Source organism: Perognathus longimembris, chromosome 16, assembly GCF_023159225.1.
Source record: "Perognathus longimembris pacificus isolate PPM17 chromosome 16, ASM2315922v1, whole genome shotgun sequence".
Classification (NCBI taxonomy): Eukaryota; Metazoa; Chordata; class Mammalia; order Rodentia; family Heteromyidae; genus Perognathus; species Perognathus longimembris.
Window position 1 is genome coordinate 29,438,563 of NC_063176.1, and position 20,892 is coordinate 29,459,454.

Below are 20,892 nucleotides of genomic sequence, written 5' to 3' on the forward strand. Positions count from 1 at the left end.
TGGGGCTTGAACTCTGGTCCTGGGCACTGTCCCTAAGCTCTTCAGCTCAAGCCTTGCACTCTACCACTTTGAGCCACAGTGCCCTTTCTGGTTTTCTTGTGGCTTACTGGAGATAAGAGTCTCACAGACTTTCCTGCCCCGTCTGGCTTTGAACCATGATCCTCAGATCTCAACCTTCTGAGGAGCTTGGATTACAGGTATAAGCCACTAATGCCTGGCAACATTTTTTTTTAATTTTAATTTTTGTCAGTTGTGGGGCTTGAGGTCAGGGCCTGGGCTCTGTTCCTGAGCTCTTTTGCTCAAGGCTAGTGCTCTACCACTTTGAGCTACAGCTCCACTTTCAGTTTGGGGGTGGTTAATTGAAGGTGAGTATCATGGGGACTTTTCTGCCTGGGCTCCTTTGAACTGCAGTCCTCTGATCTTAGCCTTCTAAGTAGCTAGGATTACAGGCATGAGCCACCAGCACCTGGCTTCTTTTTTTCCCTTTCTTTCTTTCTTTCTTTCTTTCTTTCTTTCTTTCTTTCTTTCTTTCTTTCTTTCTTTCTTTCTTTCTTCCTTTCTTTCTCTTCTTCTTCTTCTTCTGCTCCTTCCTCCTTTGTCCTTCATCTTCTTCTTAGAGGCAAGCACTCTTGCCACTAGGCCATATCCCCAGCCCCTTCTTCTTAGAGAAGTGATCTTATACTCCTAAATTTGGCATTAGTTTTGTGTTTAAAAAGTAAATACCGGGCTGGGAACATGGCCTAGTGGTAGAGTGCTTGCCTCGTATACATGAAGCCCTGGGTTCAATTCCCCAGCACCACATATATGGAAAATGGCCAGAAGTGGCGCTGTGGCTCAAGTGGCAGAGTGCTAGCCTTGAGCAAAAGGAAGCCAGGGACAGTGCTCAGGCCCTGAGTTCAAGCCCCAGGACTGGCAAAGAAAAAAAAAAAGTAAATACCATGTTGAAAGTAGTTACAACTGTGATATAACAATCGTTTCCATAACATGGAGTTCATTTCACTTAGCACCATCTTATGTGTTCATAAGGGTATAGCTCCTGGGCTCTTGTGATCCTCTGCTGTGACTTGCCTAAACCTGTGCTAATTATTCCCTATAAGGGAGACCATAGAGTCCATGTTTCTTTGGGTCTGGATCACTTCACTTAGTATAACTTTTTCCAAGTCCTTCCCTTCCCTTACAAATGGGGCAATGTCATTCTTTCTGATATAGGCATAAAATTCCATTGTGTATATGTACCACATTTTCCTGATCCATTAGTCTACTGAGGGGCATCTGGGTTGGTTCCAGATTCTAGCTATGTGCCATGTGTAACTGTAGCTTCTATTATTGATGATCTTCTTGTATCACCTTCCTGTGGTTGTACCTACACTATCTCTGTATCTTATCTGAGTATATTGGAAACCGTTATTAGAACTAGGACATTAAAAGGGAATACCAAAATCAAGAGACACAGGGTAAAAAAAGACAAACAACTACAAAAGCAATACTTGCAAAACTGTTTGGTGTAAATGAACTGAACAACACATGGGGGGGAGGGAAAGGGGGAGGGGGGGAGGGGGAATGAGGGATGAGATAACAAACAGTACAAGAAATGTATCCAATGCCTAATGGATGAAACTGTAACCTCGCTGTAATTCAGTTTGATAATAAAAACTTAAAATAAGAAAAATCTAAAAAGTAAATACCAGTGCTTGAGGCTCATTCCTTTAATCCTAGCTACACAAGAAGTTGAAATCCGAGGATGGTGGTTGGAAGCTGAAAGTCATGAGAACCTTATTTCCAGTTAACCACTAAAAAGTGAGAAGTAAAGCTGTGCTCAAGTGGTAAAAAGCACAAGCCTTGAATGAAAAGCTAAGGGATAGTGCCCTGACCCTGAGTTTGAATCCTACTATCAGCACAAAAAGAAAAAATAAAAAGAACACTTAAGCCAAGTGCTGGTGCCGGTGGCTCACTCCTGTAATCCTAGCTATTCAGGAAGCTGAGATCAGAGGATCACAGTTCAAGGCCAGCCCTAGAAGGAAAGGCTGTGAGACTCTTATCTCCAGTTAACCACCAGAAGACCAGAAGTGGCACTGTGGCTCAAGTGGTAGAGCCCTACCCTTGAGCTAAAGAGCTCAAAGACAGTGCCCAGGCCCAGAGTTCAAGCCCCAAGACCTACCCTCCCCCCACAAAAAAGAGCGTTTAACCATTTTTTCAATTAGATTGTTTCATAACAAAATATTACATATTCTTATAGGAGTCAAAGAAATGTTGATTAATTTCCTAAACAATTTATAGTATGTACAAAGCATTCACACAGGCATTAGTGCTCTCAGAAACCATACAGGTTTGCCCTAAAGGAAGAGGGACATGGAGATTGGCCCTGTGTGCAGTGAAGGTTGCTAAGCCTCTGACCCAATGGATCCTAGAAGAACTAACCCTCTGCCTCCCATTCTGACCACCATTCTCATTCGAACAGTGAGTCTATCAGCCCAGGTGTAGTTAATAATCCTTTGTGGACGTGTGAGAACAGGACAGAACAGTGGTGCTCTTGTGGTTACAGGCATCACCTAAGAGTGGGTTACTTTTGCATACAGGCTAACAAAAGCAGAGGTTTTAGAGGTTTAGCAATAATATGAATAGAAGTGCCAACAAGATGTAACAGTACAGAATCCCCTAGGATGCCAATAACTCCTTTCCTACAGAGTTCATTTCCAAGTAAAATGAGAATGTTTATGCTTTCTTGGAATGCTTATTTAATTTTTTTCAGTATTTTGCAGAAATTATTTAATAAATCTTTTTTTTCTATTTTGCTCAGTCGTGGGGCCTGAACTCTGAGCCTGAATACTGTCTTTGACCATTTTGCTCAAAGCTAGAGCTCTACCACTTTGAGCCACAGCACCATTTCCATTTTTCTTGTGGTTAATTGGAGGTGAGGGAGACTTTCCTACCAGATCTGGCTTTGAACCACTATCCTCAGATCTCAGCTTCCTGAGTAGCTAGAATTACAGGTGTGAGCCACCAGTGCCTGGCTAATAAATTGTTGCTTGTGGTGAAGTGGCATAACATAGTAAATGTACTTTGACTTTCCTTTATGTTACCTATAGAGAAAAATAGGGTTATTCCTGGAAAGACAATAATTAGGCAAATACACTTTCCACACAGACCATAATCCATTGAGCAGTGTGTTGTAGTGATATCGTATTTAAGTTTACACCTACTGGAACTGAATACCTAGGGAGCCTTCCTGCTTTAAGAATAGTATGGTATATGAAACAACTACTCAACATATAAAGGTCAAAAATAAACCTCTCAGTGGATCACAATAGCTCAAAAGCTATGTATGTACGTTCATATAAGACAAGGATAAAAAAACTCTATTGTCGACATTATATTTAAACCCTAGGCGAATTTTCTTTGGCGTAGGCCATGTGGCTACTGTATATGTTTTTGGCACACTGTGTATTGTATATATGTCTGACTGACCTAGGGAATGGAAAGAAAAACAGGGTGTAAGATATCACAAGAAATGTACACACTGCCCTACTATGTAATTGTACCCCTTTTGCACAACACCTTGTCAAAAATTTTTGTTTAATTAATAAATAAATTATTAAAAATATTTTTGGACATTAAAAAAATAGTATGGTATATGGACAAGTAGTTCCATCTAAGAGTTGGCATATTGGCCATGGTCATCTGTTTTATACCTCAAAGCACTATATCCTTTGCGTGGAATGCTTTTTTAAAAAAATTCTGTTGATATTAATGTTGTCACAGTATATAGAGGGGAAATTAAAAGTAAATTACAATAAAATTGGATACAGTTGTGGAATGACTATTTTCAAAATTAAATATGTGAGCTTTCGGGCACTGTGACAAAATACTTAAAATAATCAGTTTAAAAGGATCTGTGTGCCAGTGACTCACTCACCTACCTAGGTGGGTAATCCTAGTTACTCAAGAGGCTGAGATCTGAGCTGCCAGCCTGGGCAGCAAAGTCCATATGTCTCCAAATGAGTTATGGCTCAAGTGGTAGAGAATTAGCCTTGGTGTGTGTGTGGGGGGGGGGAAGCTTAAGAACAGCTCTCAGACCCTGATTTCAAGCCTCAGGACTGGCACCGAGAGAGAGAAAGAAAAATTGTTTTAGAATTTTCACTCTATGATTGTATGGCCCTGTTGTTTTGGGTCTCTGGTGGGGTACTGCATTATAGTAGGACCTCATGGCAGACAAAGGCTGTTGTTTGCCTAATGGCAGCTGGAAAGTAAAGAGCAAGGAGTCTTTAACTCCCATTTACTGCGTAGGGAGCACAAAATGTTTCCCCTTTCCTATTTCTCTCTTAACCCTATTATACTAAAATGAATACTTGGGGCTGGGAATATAGCCTAGTGGCAAGAGAGCTTGCCTAGTATACATGAAGCCCTGGGTTCAATTCCCCAGCACCACACAAGTGGCAGAGTGCTAGCTTTGAGCAAAAGGAAGCCAGGGACAGTGCTCAGGCCCTGAGTTCAAGCCCCAGGACTGGCAAATAAATAAATAAATAAATAAATAAATAAATAAATAAATAAATAAATAGAATACTTGGCTTAAACTTAAAGGGGGGGGGGGTGGTGCGGGGTGAGCCAGGCAGCAGTGGCTCATGCCTGTAATCCTAGCTACTTAAGAGGCTGAGGTTTGAAGATTGAGGTTCAAAGCAAGCCAGGGCAGGGAAGTCCATGAGACTCTTATGTCCAATTAACCAGCAGAAAATCAAAAGTGGCATTGTGGTAGAGCACCAGCCTTGAGCTGAAATGCTCAAGGACACCCAGGCCCAGAATTCAAGCTCCACGACCAATAAAAACAAAGTGTGTGTGGGGGGGGAGGGGGTGAGGAGAAAGAAATGGGCTAAGGTTCCAATTTCCTCTTCAAGGATACATTCCTAGTAACTTCTAACAACTAGACCTCACCCTTTTGAGGGGGCAGGCAGTCCTGGGGCTTGAACTCAGGGCCTGGGCTCTATCCGTGGCTTCTTTTTTGCAAGGCTAGCACTCTACCTCTTGAGCCACAACACCACTTCCGGCTTTTTCTGTATATGTGGTGCTGAAGAATCAAACCCAGGGCTTCATGTATGCTAGGCAAGCACTGTACCCAGGGCTTCATGCATGCAAGGCAAATACTCTACCACTGTTTTGCCAAGTCGCAAAACCACCACCAAGAAAACCACCGAGACTCAGACATTCCGAAACGCAAAAGCAAGGCAAGGCTTTATTTAAGCGAGCTGCAACTCGGGCCTCGTCCTACCCACCGACACAGCGGAGGTTAGGAGGGAGCCCCGAGCTGTGATTACACATGGCTTATAAAGGCAAAGAACAAGGTTACAACAATCAGCTGTGCAAGCAAGCAAGATTAGGACACAGGTACAAATCTGATTGGCTCAGGGTTCAATTCTAAAATGGGGTTCACGTGGTAAAATGGGGCTCACGTGGTAAAATGGGGCCTGACTTCAAAGTCTGGCACTTCATTTCCCCCTTTTTCTTTTTGGTACCTTGGGAGCCAATCATGGCTCCATTCTGTCCATTTCAATGGCTTGCATGTCTAGGGGATGATATAGAGGTAAGGCATGGGCCAGTAGGGCCCAAAGTAGTATCCAAAAATAACTCTGGTCCCTCGGTTTTAAAGGGGGGCTGATGGGTGAAGATCATCCATCTTCTGTAACTTCTTCAGGCTTACTCAGGGTCGTTGACCTTACCTAGCCAGGAACATATAACCTTACCAAGGGACTGCAGGAGTACTGCAAACTGAAAATTAACTTTCAGCTATACAGACTTACCATTAGCTGTATAGTGTTTAGTATCCAAATGTAAGCAACAAAATACATAAACTTCTCAGCTGTGCTCTAAGGGTCGGGTGGCTATACCTGTATTCCTGAGCAAGCCCAAAACTACCTAAAATAAGGGGGTCACCTCACTTTGGTTGGTAATGCCCAAACTTGATGACCCTTTGAAAACAAACTTAGTTTTGCATCATACCGCAGTCTTGAACATGTTCACACTCACACATGCACACACACATACATTTTCAAAAGATCTTAAAGCGCGCTGAATAAGCATTGGCCGTACATTTTAAGACAAAAACCTTTAACAAATGATTTTAGCATTCTCCAGCCTCATTTTCCAGGGCTTGATAGTTTTAGTAAAACATTTTTAGTCTTAGTAAAACATTTTAGCGCACCAAATAATTTTCTGCTTAAGAAGGCTGGGTGGGGGTCCCCCTAGAGTTCTTTTTTTGCGGACACTCTCACTGATTGACTGATTGTGGGCTGTCACCTGTACATCTTTCCAGTGAGCTAAAGTCAAGTCCAGGGGAGTGGAAGGAACGTTCCCCATCATCTGCCTGTCAGTCAGGCACAGTGCAAGAAAGAAACACACAAAAATAATCACAGGCACAAAGACCAGACAACACTTACTGACAGACTTAGGGAGCCGCAGCTTACAGGTTCGACTGTGTCTCTCCTGCCCCTGTGAGGGGACAGACCACACAGTCTCACTGTGTCTCTCCTGCCCCTGTGAGGGGGAAGACCACACAGTCTCACTGTGTCTCTCCTGCCCCTGTGAGGGGGCAGACCACACAGTCTTGAGGCTCTCTCTCTCCCGTTCCTGTGTAGGAGCGGACCAGACAACCCCAAACATAGAGTGTACTGGACGGGTGCCTGTTAGAAGGGCCTCCCAGTCCAGTCCTTCAGGTTCAGGGTGGTAGTGGGAAGCCTGAGCCCCCTGTGGAGGGCTTGAGGTGTCCCCCAAGTTCTCCAGGACTGCCCATACGAGTGTGTCCTCTCCGGCTGGTCCTTCACTACCTACAGGTTCAGATTCAGGTGGCTGGCCAAAACAGAAAACAAAACTACAAATCACACAGACACAGACACACAGAATGAAGAGCGCTATTTTCTTACCTTCGGAGTCTGGGGTCTTGGGGGGGGGTCTCTGGGGCCATCCCGGACGAGCCCCCAAATGTTGTGCCAAGTCGCGAAACCACCACCAAGAAGACCACCGAGACTCAGACATTCCAAAATGCAAAAGCAAGGCAAGGCTTTATTTAAGCGAGCTGCAACTCGGGCCTCGTCCTACCCACCGACACAGCGGAGGTTAGGAGGGAGCCTTGAGCTGTGATTATACAGGGCTTATAAAGGCAAAGAACAAGGTTACAACAATCAGCTGTTCAAGCAAGCAAGATTAGGACACAGGTACAAATCTGATTGGCTCAGGGTTCGATTCTAAAATGGGGTTCACGTGGTAAAATGGGGCTCACGTGGTAAAATGGGGCCTGACTTCAAAGTCTGGCACTTCACCACTAAGCCATACTCCTAGCCCTTGAATCTTTTTTTTTTTTTTTGCCAATCCTGGGGCTTAAACTTGGGGCCTTAGCACTGTCCCTGGCTTTTTGCTCAAGGCTAGCACTGTACCACTTGAGCCACAGCGCCACAGCTGGCTTTTTTTTTTTAATCAACCCAGGGCTTCATGTATGCTAAGGCAAGCATTCTACCACTAGGCCACATTCTCAGCCCAACCCCACCCTCTTGTGAAGTTTCTGCCACTTTCCAGTAGTGCCACAAACTGAGAACTAAGCCTTTAATAGTGGACCCAGAATGGCACAGGGACCCAGAATGCTACAGAAGTCTTACTTTGGAACTTTTTAGCTATTTCGTTTGACATCTGAGTTGGCATTCATTAAGCTTCAAGAAATGATTAATGTCTGGCACCGGTGGCTCTAATCCTAGCTACTCAGGAGGCTGAGATCTGAGGACCACAGCTCAAATCCAGCAGGGGCAGGAAAGTTTGTAAGACTTTTTTCTTTTCTTTTGCCAGTCCTGGGGCTTGAACTCAGGACCTGGGCACTGTCCTTGAGCCTCTTTTTGCTCAAGGCTAGCACTCTACCACTTGAGCCATAGTGCCACTTCTGGCTTTTTCTGTATATGTGGTACTGAGGAATCGAACCCAGGTCTTCATGCATGCTAGGTAATCACTCTGCCATTAAGCCACATTCCCGTAAGACTCTTATCTCCACTTAACGACCAGAAAACTGGAAGTGGAACTGTGGCTCAGAAGGGTAGAGAGCACTAGCCTTGAGCAAAAATTGCTCAGGAACAGTGACCAGGCCCCAAGTTCAAGCCCCACGAACAACAACAAAAAAAAAAAAAAAAAAGGAGGAGGAGAAGAAGAAGAAGAAATGATAAATACACCCAAAAGAGTCTCTGAGGAAATGAGTAATGTGAAATTAAAGATAGTGATTCTGTAGGGAAGAACAGATGGAGGTAGGAGGAATGCATAGAAATAAATGGATGGCTAGATGCATGCACAAGTAGGTAGGTATCTGGGTATATAGTAACTATATCAGGCAGATCCAGATTTGAATTTTGATTTAGATCTTACTCTTTGCTATTGACAATAATTGATAAAGTGAAGCTTCTGTGGAGAACCACAGATAGTGAATTTGGAGACTTTGGGCCCAGTAGTACATACTTCAACTACTAAGTGTATTGAAGACAAATTAACTGAAATTAAACAGAAAAATAAACAAGCACACTCAAAAGCAGGCAGATGTTAGCATTTTGCTAGAGGCCTTGTGAGATCCACAGTCTCTACTTAATTTGGCTGCATCTCTGCTGCCTGGAAAAATACAAGGTCACCTTTGTTCCCATGGACACTGCCAATTTGTGCTTTCTAAAATGTCATAAGATTTAGAGTTCAGATAATCGGTAAAGTTACTTTTGTAGTCTTTAAGACAAATTTGTCTGTCTGCAGGTCAGGAATAGTATCATCTTCTAGGGGAGTCTCAGGGTACTATTGTCCCATTTTACTCCTACTCTTGGTTCTTTTCATTCTATAACATAACTTGGCTTCCATTTGGTGCAGTCTGCATTAACAAAGTAAAGAAGACTGACCCTTTGTAACCATCCTGATGTTGTAGAAAATTTACACCTTTTTTTTAGTTTAATTTCTGTTATGTTTGGGTCCTTATTTACCTAGATACAACAAGGCAAAGAATAGAGTGGGAGTAGAGTGTGAAGTCTTTAGGCAGTAGGCCTAGTATATATAGCAAATAGGCCTAGTATATATTAACCAAGTAGGTAAGAAAAGTACCTGTTTTTCATATCCAAAATTGAAGAATACATGCGTAAGCTAACTCCATAAATGAAAATCGAGTTACTAATTTTTATAAATTAAGAATCAGAAACTGAGTGCCAGTGGCTCAGGCCTGTAATCCCAGCTAGCTACTCAAGAGACTGAGATCTGAAGATTGGAGTTTGAAGCCAGTCCAGGTAGGAAAGACCATGAGATTCTTAACTCTAGTTAACCACCAAAAAGCAGAAAGTAGAGCTGTGGGTCAAATAGAGCATGAGCTTTAAGCAGAAATGCTCAGGGACCACCCCCAGACTGGCACACAGGCACATGTGTGTGCTCACACGCATACACACACACAGTCCCAGAGCTGGCACAGAGGGGCATGTGTACACATACACGCATAGACACACACACACCATGACGCAGCCTTGTGTTTCTGTACTATTTCCAGAAAGTAAAGATTTGTGCCGGTGGCTCACACTTGTAATCCTAGCTACCTAGGAGGCTGAGATCTGAGGATTGTGGTTCGAAGACAGCCCAGGCGAAAAATCCACATGAGACTCTTATCTCACCAGAAGTGGCACTATATAGCTCAAGTGGTAGAACGCTAGCTTTGAGCACAAAGAGGTTCAGGGACAGCTCCCAGGCCTCAAGTTCAAGTCCCACAACTGACACCCCCCCCCCCAAAAAAAGGAGTTACTATCAGTTTGCATTCCTCTACACCTGATAGATCATTTGGAAATTAAATGCCAACCATTTCCAAATGTTTTTGTGGTCTGCCACCCACAAATTGTGTTCAGTTATTTACTTACCTTAGGTTGTCGGCCTTTTGGCTCTCAGCCCAAAGCAGACACTATTTTAGTTTTTCATATTGGTTTCCTGGGATATTTTAAGGATTTCACCTTCCTTTCAACCCTTAGTCTTTTTTTCCTTCAATTTTCAATTGTTATTATAAAGATGATATACAGAGGTATTATAGTTACATAAGTCAGGTAAAGAGTACCTTTCTTTTTTGGACAATGTCACCCCTTCCCTCACTTTCCCCATTTTCCCCTCCCATCCCCATCTACAAGTTGCATAATTCATTTTCTTATTCTTTTTTTTCCTCTCTCTCGGTTTTGGTTATTTGGTTGGTTGTTTTTTGGTTGTTGTTGTTGGTGGTGGTGGTGGTGGTAAGAGAGGTTGTGGAGCTTGAATTCTGGGCCTGGGCGATGTTCCTGAGCACTTTTGCTTCAGGATAGAGCTCTTATCACTTTGATCCACAGCACCACTTCCAGTTTCCTGGTGGTTAATTGGAGATTAGACATAAAGTCTCATGGACTTTCCTGCCTGGGCTGGATTTAAACCAGGACCATTAGATCCCAGCCTCCTGAGTAGTTAGGGTTACAGGCATGAGCTACCAGCACCCAGCTTGTATATTTCATTTTCAACAGTGTCTAGTGAGTGCCATTACTACATTTATTCACCTTTTGTCTCCCTATTTCTGTGCCTCCCCTTATACTCCTAAAGATATATAAATGAACGAACCGAACAAAAAGGAAGGAAAAAAAAAAGCCTCTTGTTTTCATTTCCTGGTGTAGTTAACCCTTAGTCTTTGAATGATTAACACATCTGCCTCTTTACCCACTCTTAACACACCCAGACATTTCAAAGTGAAAAACAGCAAGTAAAAATGTTTAATGTAAAGCTGGGCACCAGTGGCTCACACCTGTAATCCTAGCTATTCAGGAGGCTGAGATCTGAGGATCAAGGTTTGAAGCTAGCTGGGGCAGAAAAGTCCCTGTGAGACTTTTATCTCCAATTAACCACTCAAAAACCGGAAGTTATGCTGTGACTCAAGTGGTAGAGTGCTAGCCTCAAGCACAAAGAGGTTCAGGGGCAGTGCCCAGGTGCTGAGTTCAAGTCCCCCAACTGACCAAAATAAAAAAATAATGTTTAATGTGAAGGCACAGAGTTTTCTCATTAATTATGTGGATCAAGTCCTCCATCCAGCACTGATATTCACCAAGCACACTAAAGTATGCTTAGGATTGATGACAGCCAGATAGGCCTCCCTATACATGTGTATACTGTATTATCAACTCTAATACATTAGTTACATGAAAATTTCAATATCACCATACAGTCTTTTGCCACTTGTAGTAAATCAGACTTTTCTTTTTGTATCCACTGTGTTCAAGAGTGAACCATATCATTTTGGTGGGCTGTTATATTCACATAGCAGTAACTATCTCTCTTTCTCTGTTCCTCTTAACATTTGGTTTTCTAAGTGCCCAGTTCACTATTTTGCTTTTTGTTGAGTTTTAGCTTTCTTTTTTTTTCTCAGTCATGGGGCCTCTTTGAGCCACAGTTCCTCTTCACAATATCTTGCTTTTACCTCAGTGTTACCTACATTTGTCTGCTAGACCACCAATTCATATATTCCTGTAGAAGAAGTGGGATCTTACTCTCAGCAATATACCTTTGGAACATTTAGGAGCCAGAGGATATGTCACAGCGAATATCACTGTTACCATAGTAAGTGCTTATGGAGAGCTGACAAAGCTAATAAAGTCTACTGAAGACTTAATTTTTCCAACAATCTTGTTATCTCTCTGTCTGCCTAATGCTTTTTGTATATATGTATTTGTTTCATTTTGGTTTTGCCTCCTTTCCCAACAACAGCAACAAAAAAATCTTATTTTCCTTTTGTTCTTGTAAAGAGCATAGAGAATAAAATTGTGGCCATTATGCCCCTAACAGCTATTTTGCTTCTGTACCTTTGCTTGCTAACCCATGGGGAAGTGGATAGCTACTCTGTAACCACAAGCTCCCAGCCCCCCGCCCCCCAACATCCCTTCTGTGAACTCTGTACTACCTGACTCTGGGCATTATCTGGCCTGGGACGTGATTAATTGTCCGTGCCCGGAGCCCACTCAAGGTTGGACATGACTAAGTGCCCGGTCTCAGACCCCGGCCCCAGATCTGGACACAGAGATAAGAAACATCTGGCCCCAGGAATGTGGCTACATGACCACTCCTGGAGGCCCACCTGAATCTGTACTCTAAGGTTAAGGCCTTCTGGTGCCACACTTTGGCGGGAAGACCCAGGCCAATCTGAGACAACCTGTAAACTAGGGCAAATGTCAACCAATCGTGTACTTGTAACCAGGGGTCTTCCTCATCTTCCCTCATCTTCCCTGTACTTGTCTATAAAAGCTGTGCTGGAATTGTGCTCGGGGCCTCTCAGCATCACTGGCAAGGAGTGGGGGTGGGGTGGGGTGGGGGGAGACCTGATTCGAACTCGTAATAAATGACCCCTGCGGTTTGGCTTTGACTCTGGACTCTGATGGTTGTCTTTGGGGGCCTTAAAAATCTGGGCATTACATTTGGTTCCCTGACCGGGAAACCCCCAGACCCAAGAGACACCTAGTCAACGGGTCGCTGAAAGCTGATTGATAAGTGAGCTAGCTCTGTCTGTCTCTGTGTTGTCTGTCATTGTCTGAATCTGTGTCTGTGTTCTCAGACACGAAGTAAGAGTTTGTGCCTGAGTCTGAGTGTGTAATCTGGGGCTGTGTTCAGCCATCTGGTCAGACACGAAGTTAGAGTTCGTGCCTGCGTCTGAGTCTGTCTGGGGAATCAGAGACTGCCAAATAGTCCTGGCAGATGCGCCTATAGGGCTGCTGGTGGGCCGGTGGGAGATGATTGCCGGACCCCCCCACCCCCACCCCGAATCTGGGGCTGTGTTCAGCCTTCTGGTCAGACACAAAGTGAGAGTTCCGTGCCTGAGTGTAATCTGGGGCTGGGTACAGCCGTCTGGTCGGGCATGTAGGGGCAGCATGCCTGTGTTTGTTTCTGTGGCCTGGAGCTACTCTAGCCCATCCTGCGAATTGTGATTGCTTCTGCGTTCTGGGGAGTGGTGTGAAATGCTGAAGTGCCCCTGCCAGTTGTGTTTGCTTCTGTGTTCTGGGGAGTGGCCTGAAACACTGAAGTAAGCCTGCAAATTGTCCTGTGTTCTGTGTTCCCTAACCAGTTTCACTTGCAGATTCACCCTGGCCTGTGAAGGAGGACTTCCTTATCTGCTCATTTATCTCATAGCCCCTGCACCAGCACCTCTGCTGAATTCTGTCCTTTCTTGGGCGCCCTTCTCCCCCTTTCCTTGTTTGTCTTTCTGACTCACCTCTTTCCCTCTCAGATGGGGCAGACCCAGAGCACTCCCCTAACTCTCTTACTTAATAATTTTAAGGATGTTAAGGGAAGAAGCCATATGGAGATAAAAAAGAAATTGCTTGCCTATATTGTTCTGGTCTGGACTGTTCTCTGTTTTCTGTATCCCCTGATGGTGACGAACGAAATGGACAGATTCCCTTAACCCCCTGGATTTATGTTTATCTCATTAAGAAGGTTTACAGGCCACAGCTCACAATCAGAGTGAGTGTCTGTAAAAAGAACCCTGGGGGACTCCCACCCAGCCTGCTCCTTAAGCAGCAAATTATTTAGTGTGCTAAAATGTTTTGTTAAAACTATCAAGCCCTGTAAAATGAGGCTGGAGAATGCTACAATTATTTGTTAAAAGTTTTGTCTTAAAATTTATGTGTTGCAGGAGTAAGATGGGCAAAAATATCTCTTGCCACTAAAAAATGTACGGCCGATATTTATTTTGCGTGCTTTAAGATCTTTTGAGTATGTGTGTGTGTGTGCGTGTGTGAGTGTGAACATGTTCAAAACTGTAGTATGATGCAAAATTAAGTTTAAGTTTGAATTCAAATGATCATCAAGTTCGGGCATTACCAAATGTTAAAAAAAATAGAAACTAGAGTTAAAAAAGATTACTCAGGGTTCTTTAATTAGCAGCCAAAAAAAAGTGGGTATCTTAATGAATTAAGATTTGATTTAACAAAGGGCAGGTTGGCATGAATTCATCAAGCCCTATGGAGTCAAGATGGAGCCAATAGAGGGCTTTCTTTTGTCTCTTTGTTTTCAGGTGAACATTGGAAACCTGTTGGTAAAAATAAATGATTTGACTAAAATTTCTAAAACTGCCCTTTGAGAGGTACTAAGTTAAAAAGTTTATTTACCTGACATGATTTGATTCCTGTGCTGTTTTTGCAATTTGGATGTATTTTAAAAAAGCAAAGATGCTGAGACTAAATTTCTTGTGTTTGTGTGTTACAACTGTTTGGGGTATTAGTTTAATGATTTAAGTACTAAATTTTATGTGTATACTGTAATGTAACAAATAAGACTCTTAACTATCTTAAGTTACATATGATCAGGCAAGTAATTTAAAATATATATATAAAACTAATGAGGATGAAAGTAAACTCTCATTACCTCTCTATGTAGGAAAAAAAATGGCAAAACGAGCTAATGTTTCTCACTAATTAATTAGAAAGCTGAATGGATAAGTATTTCTAATTTTGTAATTGTAATTAATTGTAACTCTTGCATTAAGAAAAATTGTCTTTTGAGTTTAAAGGTCTTCATGCAGTAGCTGAGACTGAAGAAAAAAAAATGGCTCTTTTAAACAGGCAGCCAGGAGGCTGGATGCCCCCTGGGTTTCAGAGCTTTTGGATGAAAAGAAAAAGGCTGAGGCAAAGGTGTAAAAGCCTTGACTTTAAAGGCTTTAAAATACATTTCTAGATAAAGAATTTGAGCAGCCAGGGCACTAAAGAGTAAATATTAAAGACTTTAAATTAAAACAAAATGCATTTCAAGGTAAGAGATTTGGAAGTAAAACTTGTCCTAACTGTTTGTTTTAAGTTGGATAGAGGAAAATTATGGCTACCAAAATGAATGTTTAATTGCCATTCAAGTTTGTTTGTAGGTTTTTTTTGGTAACAATTTCCAGCAGGCCCACAGAGAAGGACAATTGATTCCTACAAGTTTGTCAAGATCTAACATTGGCCCTTAATAAGTTCCAGGTAAGAGCATGCTTAAAAACTACTTCTGAGGGGCTGGGGATATAGCCTAGTGGCAAGAGTGCCTGCCTCGGATACACGAGGCCCTGGGTTCGATTCCCCAGCACCACATATACAGAAAACGGCCAGAAGCGGCGCTGTGGCTCAAGTGGCAGAGTGCTAGCCTTGAGCAGGAAGAGCCAGGGACAGTGCTCAGGCCCTGAGTCCAAGGCCCAGGACTGGCCAAAAAAAAAACAAACTACTTCTGTGTGGACCACCTTGTTGCTTTTTTTTTTTTTTTAATTTTTTTATTATTAATTGAGCATAAATTTTTTTTTACAAGGTGCTGTGCAAAGAGGGTGCAGTTACATAGTAGGGCAGTGTGTACATTTCTTGTGATATCTTACAACCTGTTTTCCCATCCCTTGTCTAGGTCAGGTAGACCCATATGCAATATACAATGTATCAAGCACATATACAGTGTTCACAGACTTGGTCTCTACTGTCTCTCCATCTCCCTTTGTTAACAGTCATATATCAGGGAGATCATGCCCCTTTGTTTTCTGTGTTCTAGGCTTGTCTCACTCAACATTATTTGTTCGAGTTCTGACCATTTCCCTGCGAATAACAATATTTCACCATTCCTAATCGCTATGTAGTATTCCATTGTGTATAAGTACCATATTTTTTGGATCCATTCATCTGTGGAGGGGCATCTGGATTGTTTACAAATTTTGGCTATTGTGAATTGTGCTGCGATAAACATGGAAGTACAAATGTCCTTTTGATATCTTGGGTTTTGCTGTTTAGGATAGATGCCTAGGAGTGGTATGGCTGGGTCATAGGGTAGGTCTATATTGAGCTTTTTGAGAAACCTCCATACTGTTCTCCAAAGTGGCTGTACTAATTTGCACTCCCACCAACAATGGAGAAGGGTTCCTCTTTCCCCACAGCCCCTCCAGCATTTGTTGTTTCCTGAGTTCAGAGTATAGGCCATTCTAACTGGGGTGAGGTGGTATCTCAGGGTTGTTTTTATTTGCATTTCCTTTACTAGCAGGGATGTTGAGCAATTCCTCATGTGTTTCTTTGCCATTTTTATATCTTCTCTTGTGAAGTCTCTCTTTAGCTCTTTGGCCCATTTCCTAATAGGTTTATTGGGCTTGGAGGGGCTTAGTTTTTTGAGTTCTCTGTAGATGACAGATATCAGGCCTTTGTCTGTTGCTGTGCTGGTAAATATCCTTTCCCATATCATTGGCTGTCTTTCTATTTTGGTGGCTATGACCTTAGCTGTGCAGAAACTTTTTAATTTGTAGTAGTCCCATTTGTTGAGTCTTTCCCCTATTTGTTGTGCCCCTGGGACTCTATTCAGGAAGTTCCTTCCTGTGCCTATAAGTTCTAGTGTCTTTCCTACTCTGTCCTTCAGTAGTTTCAAGGATTCAGGTCTGATGTTGAGGTCCTTGATCCATTTTGAGTTGATCTTGGTGCATGGTGATAGGCTTGGGTCTACTTTGAGTTTTCTGCATATGGCTGCCCAGTTCTCCCAGCACCAGTAGTTGAAGAGGCTATGTTTATTCCATTGTATGTCTTTAGCTCCTTTGTCGAATATCAGTTGGCTGTAAGAGTGCGGTTTTATTTCTGGGTCTTCAATTCTAATCCACTGGTCTTCCGATCTGTTTTTATACCAATACCATGCTGTTTTTGTTATGATGGCCTTGTAGTAGAGCTTGAAGTCTGGTATGGTGATACCTCCTGCACTATGTTTTTTGCCTAGAATTGCTTTGGCTATTCTAGGTTTTTTGCTGTTCCATATGAATTTATGGATTGGTTTCTCTATTTCAGTGAAGAATGTGGCTGGGATTTTGATGGGTATTGCATTGAATTTGTATAACAATTTGGGCAATATGGCCATTTTCACTATATTGATTCTGCCTACCCATGAGCATGGGAGGTCTTTCCATCTCCTTGTGTCTTCTTTGATTTCCCTTATTAGATTTTTGTAGTTTTCATTGAATAGGTCCGTCACGTCCTTGGTTAAGTTGATCCCTAGGTACTTTATTCTTTTTTTGGCTACTGTAAATGGAATTGTTTCCATAATTTCCTTTTCTGTTTGTCTATTGCTGGTGTACAGAAAAGCTGCTGACTTTTGTGGATTGATTTTGTATCCTGCTACTTTGCCAAATTGGTTTATTAGATGTAGGAGTTTGGGTACTGAGTTTTTTGGGTCCTTGAGATATAAGATCATGTCGTCTGCGAATAGGGATAACTTGATTTCTTCCTTGCCGATGTGGATCCCTTTGATGTCCTCCTCTTGCCTTATTGCTATGGCTAGGGATTCCAGTACTATGTTGAACAGAAGTGGGGAGAGTGGGCATCCTTGTCTTGTTCCTGTGTTTAGGGGGAATGATTTAAGTTTCTCTCCATTTAATATGATATTAGCAGTTGGTCTGTTGTATATGGCTTTTATTGTTTTGAGGAATGTTCCATGTATTCCTGTTCTCTCCAAAGCTTTTAATAGGTATGGATGTTGTATTTTGTCAAGGCTTTTTGGGCATCGACTGAGATAACAATGTGATTCTTGATTTTAGTTCTGTTTATGTGGTGAATTACATTGATTGATTTACGGATGTTGAACCATCCTTGTGACTGAGGGCTGAAGCCTCTTTGGTCATGATGTATGATATTCTTGATCACTTTCTGGATCCTGTTAGCTAATATTTTATTGAGGAGCTTTGCATCTGTGTTCATTAGTGATATTGGTCTGTAGTTCTCTTTTTTTGTTGGATCTTTGCCTGGTTTGGGGATGAGTATGATATTAGCTTCGTAGAATGAGTTTGGGATTTCTCCCTCCGTTTCTATTTCGCGGAAGAGTTTGAGGAGTATTGGAATTAGCTCCTCACTAAAGGTTTTGTAGAATTCATTGGTGAATCCATCTGGGCCTGGGCTTTTCTTAGTAGGGAGGTTCTTGATTACCTCCTGTATCTCACCGTAAGTTATTGGTTTATTTAGTTGATTTATTTCTTCTTGGTTCAGTTTGGGCAGTTTGTACTTCTCTAAGAATTGATCCATTTCTGTAAAATTATTGTTTTTTGTTGAGTAGAGGTTTTGGAAATAGCTCCTTATGATTGTTTGAATATCGTGTGTACTTGTTGTACTTTTTCCTGTGGAGTCCCTGATTTTACGAATATGAGTCTCTTCTCTTCTTTTTTTTGTGAGTCTTGCAAGGGGTCTGTCAATTTTGTTTATTTTCTCAAAGAACCAGCTTTTAGTCTTATTTATTTGTTGAATGGTCTTTCTATTTTCAATCAGATTTATCTCTTCTTTAATCTTTGTAATCTCTCCCCTCCTAGTCGTTTTAGATTCTGTCATTTCTTGTTTCTCCAGTTGTTTTAGTTTAATCGTGAGGGTATTCACCTGCTCTGCTTCCATTCTTTTAATGTGGGTACTGAGTGCAATGATCTTTCCCCTCAGTACTGCCTTAGCTGTGTCCCATAGGTTTCTTTGTGATGTGTTTTCTTTGTCATTGTGGCTTATGAATTCTTTGATTTCATCTTTAATTTGATCTGTGGCCCAAGTGTTGGATAGCAGCGTGGGGTTTAGCCTCCAAGAGTGTGTATAGGCTCTGTGGTATCCTTTGTTGTTGAGGGTTACCTTTAATCCACTGTGATCAGATATAATACATGGGATGACATCAATACTTTTGTATTTGCTGAGGTTCTTTGTGTGGGCTATGACGTGGTCTATTTTGGAATATGATCCATGGGCTGCTGAAAAGAAGGTGTATTGGGTCTCTGTAGGGTGGAAGGTTCTATATAGGTCTGTTAGATCCATTTGGGAAATGGTGTTATTTAGGTCCTCAGCTCCCTTACTAATCCTCTGGGTGTTGGATCTGTCTCTTGGAGAGAGAGGAGTATTAAAGTCACCCACTATGATTGTGTTTGCATCTATCTTGCTCTGTAATTCTGTGAGAATTTGCTTGACATATTTCGGGCCTCTATTGTTCGGTGAGTATACATTTATCACCGTGATGTCTTGATTCTGGATTTTTCCTTGTATTAATATGTAGTGTCCTTCTTTGTCTTTTTGAGTGGACTTTAAAGAGAAGTCCAGCTTGTCTGAGATCAGAATGGCTACACCTGACGTTTTGGTGGGTGCATTTGCTTGGTAGATCTTGCTCCATCCTTTCATTCGAAGCCTGTTTTTGTCCCTTGCTGTAAGGTGGGTCTCTTGTAGACAGCAGATGTCAACTTTTTGTTTGCGGATCCATTCTGCCAGTCTGCTCCTCTTGATCGGGGAGTTTAAGCCATTTATATTTAAAGAGATCAAGGATAAGGGTGTTTTTTCTCCTTCCATTTTCTTGTTGGGCTGTTTTTTCCTGTTTTTTTTTTTTTTTTTTCTTCTTGTCTTTAGTGAGCTGGTCTTTCTGCTGGACTTTGGCTATTGAAGTTTCTTTCTGATTCTGTCTGTGTGTCTTTTACGATCTCTGTTGGGTGGGCTTCCCCTCTTAATATTCGCTGTAGGGCTGGTTTTTTATTCACATACTCCTTTAGCTCCTCTTTGGTGTGGAAAGATCTGGTTCTCCCTTTGAATGTGAACTCCAGTTTCGCTGGATATTTGTTCCGAGGTTGTAAATTGTTATTCTGAAGTACTTGGATGGTGTTCTTCCACTCACTTCGAGCTTGGTAAGTTTGTGTGGATAAGTCGGATGTTATTCGAATCCTCTTCCCATTGAAAAAAGTTTCCTTCTTCGCTTTGGCTGAATTCAGAATTTGCTCTTTAATCTTGAGGTCTGTAGTCTTGAATATTATGTGCCTTGGGGTGGTTTTCCTGGGGTCTGGCCTGCCAGGTGTCCTGTAGGCTTCGGTTACCTGGATGGGGTCCCCTGTGAGATTGGGGAAGTTTTCTGCAATAACTTTATTGAGAACATGATTAAGCCCTCTGCTCTGATATTCTGCTCCTTCTTCTATTCCAATTATGCGCAGATTATATCTCTTGTCTTTGTCCATTAGTTCCTGGATTAATCTTCCCTGAAGCTTCACCTTTTCTTGGAGTGTGGTCATTTTCTGGTTGTTGTCAGCTGCTTCATCGTCCAGGCGAGAGATTCTGGATTCCATATGGTCCACTCTTTGTGTTATGGTTTCAATTGCGGAGTTTATGGATGTCAGAGAGCGATTCATGGTTGTCATATCAGCTCTGATCGTGGAAATTTCTTCCTTTAAAGAGTTGTATTTTAAATCTATTTTTTCATGCATTTCAATTCTCAGGGTGTGGAGATTTTCTTTAAAGGCGGCTTGCATTGTATCCATTTTTGCTTCCATTTCTTTAAACGAGGCTTGCATTGTATCCAGTTTTGCTTCCATTTCTTTCTTGGCTTCCTGGGTGTCCTTCCAGATTTCCGCTCTAAACTCCTGGAATTGTTTTCTGATTTCATTTCTGACGGTTTCGATCATTCCTGTTAACATCGCCTCATTTGCTTTTTTATTCTCCATCTCCTCTTCAGTCGTGCTGCTTTTTGGAGCTGGCGAGTTGGCTTGTCCTTTGATGAACTGAGTTATGTTTCTTTGTGATTTGCGCATCTGGAGGTCTGTGTAGATCTTCCCTCCCTTCTGTGTCGGCGTGTCTACGGCAGCAGGTGCTGTCGCTGTGGCCCCGCCCACCAGTGCAGGGCACGCCTATCAGAGCGGGCGCTTTCGCCGGGGCCCCGCCCTCCTGTGCACTGTGAGTCCCTTACAACAGGCACTTTAGTGGGGTCTGCCTCCCAGAGCGAGCCCTGGGTTGTTGGGTTGTGCTTGCGCCCTCCCGCGAGTCCGTTGGGGGGGGAGGCAGTATGTGTGGGGCCCAGTGGGATCGACTGTCCGGGTGTGGCTTGGCACCCTCGGACCTTGCCTCCGCTACGAGGGCGGGGGGACGTGATCAGGCTCAGGTGACCCTGCTGGGC

The 20,892-nt window shown here is 42.6% G+C and overlaps 1 pseudogene; it reads left to right on the top strand.

Annotated features, from left to right (window-relative positions):
- Positions 1-2,397: 2,397 nt before the first annotated feature.
- The window catches only part of LOC125364515, a 66,453-nt pseudogene continuing 47,958 nt past the window's right edge, over positions 2,398-20,892 (top strand).